General features: G+C 33.3%; 1 protein-coding gene across 3 annotated transcripts in view; it reads left to right on the top strand.

The window, feature by feature from the left end:
* SOCS5 (suppressor of cytokine signaling 5) overlaps positions 1–8,770 on the top strand; it is a 77,372-nt gene that overhangs the window by 64,116 nt on the left and 4,486 nt on the right. The window lies entirely within an intron of this gene.

Here is an 8,770-nt window from a genome sequence, read left to right as displayed (position 1 = left end):
ATATTATGCTGTTATTATAATAGATGGTTATTATTCCTCATAACCAATCTATGAGATAGTATTGTTATCTTTGTTTTAACAAGAGACAAAGTTAACCTCAGAAATGTGAAGGAATACATTCAAGTTCAAAGTATTCTTAAGTGGGAAAGCTGGAGTTGAGCCTCCTCTCCTCTCTGTCCCATGGACTGTCTCAATATGATTATGCCCTAAGCAAAGCACATGCAGTGTTTCCACAAGTGATTTGGGCTTAAGAATGGGATTTTGAGGCCTGGAGCACCTCCAACATGACACTGGAAGTTATAACTATGTGAGTAAAATTTAAGAAACAAATTTTAGATACTTACTTTTATTAGAAAAAAAAACACCCTCAGGTTATCACTTTTGGGGGGTATTAATGCAGAATCTGTATAACACTGTGACTCTTAATTTGATTTTATGTCCTCTTTCTTTTTTCTCTTTAAAAGTGGACTACTATATTTTTCTTAATATGCAGAAAGAAATATAAGTACTTCTTGAACTTCATTCCTTGAATTAAGCATATGGCTTCAAACACATTCTTAACTGACCATGTGGTTAAAAGTAGTATTTGAGCAAAGAAATAGAACTTAGTCATATAGATCCTTTAGTTATAATAATCAGAACATTTCTGAGTGGTATACAAGTTCTACACACAAAAAAAATGACTTTCATAATAGGTAATCATAGAGTATAGATACCAAAATATTCGTGGTAGGTTGTGAATATAGTTTTTACTCTGGACTCTTGGTCAGAGTATTGTTTCATACATTATAATAAAATGAAACAAGCCAGGCCTGGTTGGTGTGTTCAGTGGTTAAAACATCAGCCTGCACACTAAAGTGTCAAGGGTTCAATTCCCGGTCAAGGGCACATAACTGGATTGCAGGTTCAATCCCTGACCCTGGTCGGATGCGTGCAGGAGGCAACCAATCAATGTGTCTCTCTCACATCAATGTTCCTCTCTTTTCTCTCTCCCCCCCCTCTTTCCAATCATTGGAAAAATATCCTTGGGTAAGGATCCCTTCCATTCTCTCTAAGAAGTAACGGAAAAAATATCCTCAGGTAAAGATTACCCAAAACAACAACAACAACAAAAGAAACAAACCATTAATGTTCTTTTGAGTGTGCATGTGCTACCTTCCAAATTTTAGTATCAGTTTCATCTTTTTTTGTTCTCTGCCATAGTTGAAAATATATAGAAATGATGTATTTGTTGAGGTTTTAAAGAACTTATTAATAACCCTACTCGGAGTTAGAGTTGTTAATATACAGTTCTAAAATTGATTCAAGAAGAGGTAGAAAACCTGAATAGATTAATAATAATGAAAGAAACTTAATTCTAGATTACTATTAATCTTTCAATTGTATCAGTTTCTATATGTATAGAATTGAGATAATTTTTACTCATAGGATTGTTGGGAGAAGTATAATGCTTATATCAGTGCCTGGCACATGGTTAGCATTCAATAATGTAAATCGTCATCATAGCCATCATTACCATTATTATTTTCTTTTTTCAGCTTTCCAATGTTTGTCTGCTTTATTGTTTACTTCAAATACTCTTGGGTTTATTGATCAATTTAAAAGATAGAGCTGTCAGAGGTTTTCCTCTTTTACTAGTCTGATGCCATTTCTGACATAGCTAACTAAAAAAAAAAGAAAAAGAAAAAACACTATTCAATAAATGAGAAGGAATATAGTCACAGACATGAAGATATACATTTTTAATTATAAAAGAAGATTAAATACAGCTTTTTACATAAAAGAGGATGTATGGAAAGATGTCCACCAAAATAGTGACAGTGGTTGACTCTGGGTGGTGGGATTACAGATGAGGGTTAGACTTTTATTTGGTATGTTTATTTCTTAGAGTATTGTTTCCCCAAATTGCTTTCTAGAATAAACATTTGTTTTATTAAATGTAATATCAAAGGCTTTATGATACACTTTATCAGAAGTTGGCAAACTGTAGGTAAATCTGTCCTGCTACTTGTTTTTGTACAACCCCAGAGCTAAGAATGGATTTACATTTTTAAATGGTTGTGGGCAATAATCAGGAGAAGAATATTTTGTGACACTGGAAATTATATGACATTTGGATTTCAATGACCATAATAAAGTTTTATTGACAAACAGTTATGCTTATTCACTTACATATTATCTATGTGCATTCAGGCTACAATGGCAAAGTTCAATAGTTTCCACAGAGAATGCATGCCCACAAAGCCTAAGATATTTACTTACTGGATGGCCCTTTTCAGAAAAAGTTTGCTGACCTCTGTATTACATTAGAAAACCAGTTTAGCTTAATATTTTTTTCTGGTTGTTGGTTTGTTTGTTTTAAACTTTGCCTGCTTTAGGGTAACCATCTAGTCTAGAATAAGTGCCAAGTTGAAGAGTAAGAGTGTTTTGATAAATATTGCCAAATTGCTGTACAGGAAAAAAATGCAAAATATTAATATGCTATTTTCTAAATAGTCTGTAACTTTTAGGTTTGAATTCCTTTTTTACCTAAGAGTTATGAGAACTTTTTATTTTTCTGGTAGCTTTTTTTGTATAATACTTGGTTATTAATTCCCATAGTGGTCAAAATGTGGCCTATATAGTTTTTAAAATTTTATTATGCAATGTATCATATACAGGAACAAGTGTATAAAATGTAACTGCAGTTTGAAGAATAGTTAATAAGTAAAAAGCATGTCCCCATTACTATAAGAAATAAAAAAATCACCTGTGTTCTCAAAGCTTCTTGAGTGCCTCTCCCTAATTCCATATCCCTTCCCCAAATAGGTAGCCATTTCCTTGCTTTCTATATTTTTATTATGTATGTTGTATACCTAAACAATATATTTTGGGGTTTGCCAGTTTAAAAGGTAAATGAATTCATAATGTATATATCATCTGTATGATTTATTTCTCTAAGCACAATGTTTTTGAGATTCATGTGTATAGATGCAGGTCACTGTAGTTTATCATCCCTGCTATATAGTAATCTATTATATGAACATACATTGAGGGACTAATGAGACTTTACTTAGATATTTCAATGACAGTCTTAACTGTAGCATTTTCTAAATTGAATTTATTAACTCTCTCCAACCCCTCACTTGCCAAAATTGCTCTATCTATTGCGTTTCCCATCTCAGAAATAACAAAATAGCATCTCTATCCACCTATTTTCACAAGTCAGAAACTTGGCATTGGTTGTTTCCTTTTTTCTGTGTATTTTTAAATTGATTTTAGAGAGAGAAGAAGGGAAAAGGATAGAGAGATAGAAACATCAATGACAGAGAACCATCGATTGTCTTGCCCCTCCCCTACTGTGGATCAAGCCCAAAACCCAGGAATGTGCCCTGATTGGGAATCATCTGGTGACCTACTGGTACATGGGTTGATGCTCAACTACTAAGCCACACCATTCAGGCTTGGCATTCATTTTTGATACCGCTCTCTTCTTCATTACCTTTTACTGATCAGTTATTAATCCTATAGATTTGACTTCTAAACATTTCAAATCCACCTCATAGCACACATAAATTAGTTACTAAAATTCTGTGGCACACCAAAAAATACATTTTTTGCTGATCTGACCAAAAAAATAGGTATAATTTTGATTCACACCGGATGGCTATTATTATATTAGCTGTTGTCATATTTTTATTTGATAATCTAAGGGAAAAGAGGACAGTGCCCCTGACTAAATAGCCAGGTATTGCATGTTTTGAAAATTCCTGTGACACACCAGTTGAAAATCATTGTATAAATGATTATGTATAAATTACATATAAATGTTATGTATATTCCAATAGAACTCTGAGGTTGAATTATATCAGTAATTTTGTATGGTTGAACATATTGAATAACAGTATAAGAGATAAATAGGCATCCAGTTATATTTTTCTAAAAATTATTGAAATGCCACCAAAATACCAATTAAAAGATGAAACTCTTAAACTGTCTCCTGTACTCTGAATTTGGCACAAAAATACTTTCCTTAATCATGTGTCCCAATTTTTGTTACTGAAACTGAAGGACTTTCTGTTGGGAAGGTATTACCATGACTAAGTAGTCTAGATAGACTAAACAGTAGACAGAGGATTTGAGTTGAGTCATATTCTTCCTCTTTAACCATTGTGGCATGCTGTGTAGTCTTAAAACTTGCTGAATTAATTTATTTCTAATAAAGTGTGGATTGAGTCCCATTAAAATGAACTCCTGGAAACTATTTTAATTATTTTGTTTTATGGGAATTTTGTAATAGATATAACTTGGCATTAAGAGGGTCATTGACTGTAATCTTTAATATTTTATGTACGTAAATTTTTCTAGTAATGGAATTTGACCTATCATTTTCCATAATTCTGGTTTATAGCTTATCCTGTTAAATATCGTTTTTCAACAAAAGCTGTTGTTGAAAATGGCATTATAAAACCAGTTTTAAATTCTGATTATCCTTGAAGGAAGAAATGAATTTTTAGAAATTTGTTTTGGTTAGTTTTAAGGATAGCTATACAAGAGTGGAAATGGAAAGATTGAAATGAACAAGTGACTTTTATTCCAGAATCACTACAGTTTAAATTTAACACTTTTTTAGCTATGTGTAACGTTAAATAAAGTAATAGAGTTGTAATTTAGGTTTCAAAGGGTTTCAGCTAAAAATATATCCTAAAATTTAACAACAAAACAAACAAAAGAACCTCAAAACTGACATTGTAAATACTGAGATAGTTGAAATGCAGGCCCTGGCCCAGTAGCTCAATTGGTTAGAGTGTCGTCCACATTCACCAAGGTTGCAGGTTTGATCCCTCAAGGCACATACAAGAAACAACCAATGAATGCATAAATAAATGGAGCAACAACTTGATGTTTCTCTCTCTCAAATCAGTAAATAAATAAATAAATATTTAATAAAAACCTCCGGAGAATGTCAAGGCAAAAACATTTTTTTAAAAAATAGTTGAAATGCCTGTCTGATTCTTACATGGACTCTTCTCTGAATCATTATCAGCATTTTTTTTTATTCCCAGTATTACAGCCGCCCACATAGCATTTCCTACATCAAGAAAAATTCCACTTTCTATCCCCAAAGGGTGCAGAAGCATAATAGTCTTTCTTTAAATTAGAGTATTTTGTCACGATGTAATCTATCAACACTATTCAGATTAGAAATAGAGAATCACTAAGTTTCATGCTCTATTTATAAACTGAACCAAAGTTTCAGTATTGGAAACTGCCTTTTGTAACCTGGCAAGTACAGTTGTTTTTTGCATGTCCCACTCGGTTATTCAACTTATAAACAGCTATATAGGGAGATAAGTGGTTTTAAGTTTGGTTGCTTTCTAAGACAGTCATTTTTCAAGTATAATTTGCTTGTCAAAGAAATACTTTTAGATAGCTACAAAATTTATGTTGTAAACATGGAGAAAAGAGACTGACTTCTTGAATATTGCTATTCTAATGTCTATCATGGTATGGTTTGTAATCTTACATACTGTAGACCAGGGTCATTAAACTTTCTGTAAAGGGCGAGGTGGAAAATATTTTAGGTTTTGCAGGCTACATGTGGTTTCTGTCAATAATCTTTGTGGGGTTTTTTGTTGTTGTTGTTCAGTAATCCCTTTAAAAATGTAAAAAACATTCTTCGCCAGGCTCCATACAGAAATAGGCCAGAGGCCATATTTTGTCCTCAGGCTGTGTAGTTTGCTGACCCCTGCTCTAATTCAGTACTATCCAGAAGAAATATAATTTGAACCATATGTGTAATTTAAAATTTTTAGTAACCACATTGAAAAAGTAAAAAGCAGATGAAATTAATTTTAATGATATATTTAACCAATTAAATCCATGCTATTATTTCAGTAGGTGACACTAGCCAAATTTCGGGGACTCAGTAACCACATGTATTAGATAGCACAACAGTATACCAGATTTTTCCAAAGTATGGGCTGTGAATTGATGCCAAAAAGATGATAAGTTAGGTATAGAAATTAAAAGCAAGCATTTAAAATATTTTATAGTAATTTGACAGTTATTTTTATGTCTGTTCAATCTAATAATGCACTTGTATTTCATGTCTTTTTTACATTTCCTATTCCCAGTAATTTATTCTTCTTATATCTTACAAAAGAGTCAGTGCTCTAGACGGTTTCTCCTAGGATTCTATAGGCCTCTTGAATACATGACAAAAATAAAAAAGATGAGAAATAGTGATGAGATTGTGGCACATAGTTTTTTGAGTATTGTTCACACCCTACTTTAGAGCATTGTCCTTTTTTTTTTAACCCTCACCTGAGGATGTTTTTCCCATTGATTTTTAGAGAGAATGGAAGGGAAGGAGGGAAAAAGAACACATCAATGTAAGAGAGAGAGACATCAATTGGTTGTCTCTCTCCTGCACATGCCCACTAAAACTAAAGCAATAAAAAAAAGCATAAGGGATAAATTCAGAAGCAAAAAAACAAATGAGAGAAGATAAAAATAGGCCTAATTCGTGAAGTTTTTGGTAAAAGCAGGTCACTAGAAATGAACAGAACTGAGAACGGCGATCTAAGTGCCTGCAAAATGAGTATATTAGAAAGGAGCAAACCAATTTACACTGCTGGCTCAGGAATTAGAGAAACCAGCTACTTCAGAGGGTAAGGATGAAGTATAGAGCAGAAAACGTGTGGTTGAAAGTATATGCATCAGGCTCCCACGTGTCAGTCTTCACCCTCAGTAGCCAGGAGCTCACCATTCCTTTTCCTTAGATGAAACTAGAGGTTAGAGCTGGGGAAATTTAATCAAGAGGTTCAGATATAGCTGGAGCTGGGACAGCTTTTATAAATAAGGACAGCTTTGAAAAAACAGGGACTTAAGGTTGAGGTTAAGACTCCATAATCTCTTGCCCTGTTCTCAGAACATGGCTGTCAGGTATATATATAGGGTTGACAAAAGTAGGCTTACAGTTGTGAGTACTCAAAGCAGTTTATTCTTATGTATTCAGTAATTATTATATTTATTACTATTATTATTATTATTAACCTACTTTTGCTCACCCCTTTATGCTCTAGAGAAGAGATTGGAGCATTTGTCTCTGGGATGAGCCAGCCAGCAGACAGACTTACAGATACTGACTTTCGGGGATAAAAAAACAACTCATTGCCTCATTACCTTGTAGTAAAACCAATCAGTTGGCAAACAACTCTCCCATGTAGACACAGCTTCTGATTAGCATGTTAGTGCTGATGGATAGCCAGGGCTCATCAGAACTTAAGAAGAAAACAGTACTGAGAAGAAACAGATAAAAATATTTAAAATGTTAAAATACTTAAAATTTTTTGTATCCTTAGTGAAATGAGATATTACAGACAAGAAATTAAAATAGGATACTATTAAAAAGAACATTCAGAGAGCCCTAGCCGGTTTGGTTCAGTGGATAGAGCGTCAGCCTGTGGACTAATGGGTACCAGGTTTGATTCCGGTCAAGGGCACATGCCTGGGTTGCTATCCCCAGTAGGGGGCGTGCAGGAGGCTACCGATCAATGATTCTCATCATTGATGTTTCTATCTTGCTTCCTTTCCCTTCCTCTCTGAAATCAATAATATATATATGTTTAAAGAAAAGAAGAACAGAGAACAAGAAAATTGTTTTGGAAATTAAAAGTGTGATAGAAAAATTGTAACTGAACTAGAAATGTTGGAAAGTGATGCCAAAGAAATCTACCAGACAGTAGAAAAGGAAAGGAAATACAATATTGAAAAGAAAACATGATAAAAGGTAAACCTAAGAGTTCTAGTACCTAATAAAAAGGACTTTCAGGAGAGAGGGAGGGGGCACGGGGAAGGACATGGAAAGGCCCCAGCTCAATGAATGTAAAAAAAAAGGGGGGGGGGCCACTCAAAGGATAAAGAACAACTATAATTTTTCATGAAACAAAAACAGGCCACATAAGAAGATTGGGAATTAGTATGATGTGAATTTTTTGACAGCCCCACTAGAACAGTGAAGTAATGCCCTTAAAATTCTGAGGGCAAATCATTTTCCACCTAGAAATTTGTCAGTTCAGGTTTTTCCTTTTCTTCCAATGTTGACTTTTAGGTTACTGAATAAGACAGTGTGCCTGTTAATATTGTAGTCTTAAAAAAATAATTTATTTGTAAAATGCCATAAACTGCTTTAGATTTTTATAAAGGAGCAAGAATAAAGAAGCCAAATTGCATATTTTTTGTTTTTATTTTGTTAATTATTGAAGTATCATAAATTTTTTTTTTATTGCTCTATTTCTTCTAAGCTCTTCCAGGATTGAGAATTGGGAAGCTTAAAGATATCTTTTCACTTAAACCTAAATATTGTATTCTCTTTCCTTCCTCTTATTTTTCTTTCTACTCAGACTGCTTCTTCAAAATCATGGATAAAATATGATACATTGTAGGGTGAGGAGGGAATATATAAAATTTTTACAAGTGATTAACCTGTAAGCTTTAGATTGCTAGGTTAGTGGAGTAGTAGTTGGTAAGTGGAATTGGGAAGATTGCTACTTAAAGGTTTTTAACTAATTTTAATATTTACATAAATGTGGTCCTGCTTATAACTTTTGAGAAATTGAATCATATATGTTTCAAAATACAGAATATGTTTTCCCTTTTCATATTTGAGGCAAGTACCTAAATTATTCAAAGTAAGGCAATCAATCAATGTCATAATGAAATTAGATTGATACATGGGAAAAAGAAACCAGAGTTTAATTGAAAGTGTTTTTTTCCTCCGCCGCCC

Source organism: Myotis davidii, unplaced genomic scaffold, assembly GCF_000327345.1.
Source record: "Myotis davidii unplaced genomic scaffold, ASM32734v1 scaffold6, whole genome shotgun sequence".
Classification (NCBI taxonomy): Eukaryota; Metazoa; Chordata; class Mammalia; order Chiroptera; family Vespertilionidae; genus Myotis; species Myotis davidii.
The sequence above is the reverse complement of the archived record's forward strand: the minus strand, read 5'-3'. Positions and strand labels throughout refer to the sequence as shown.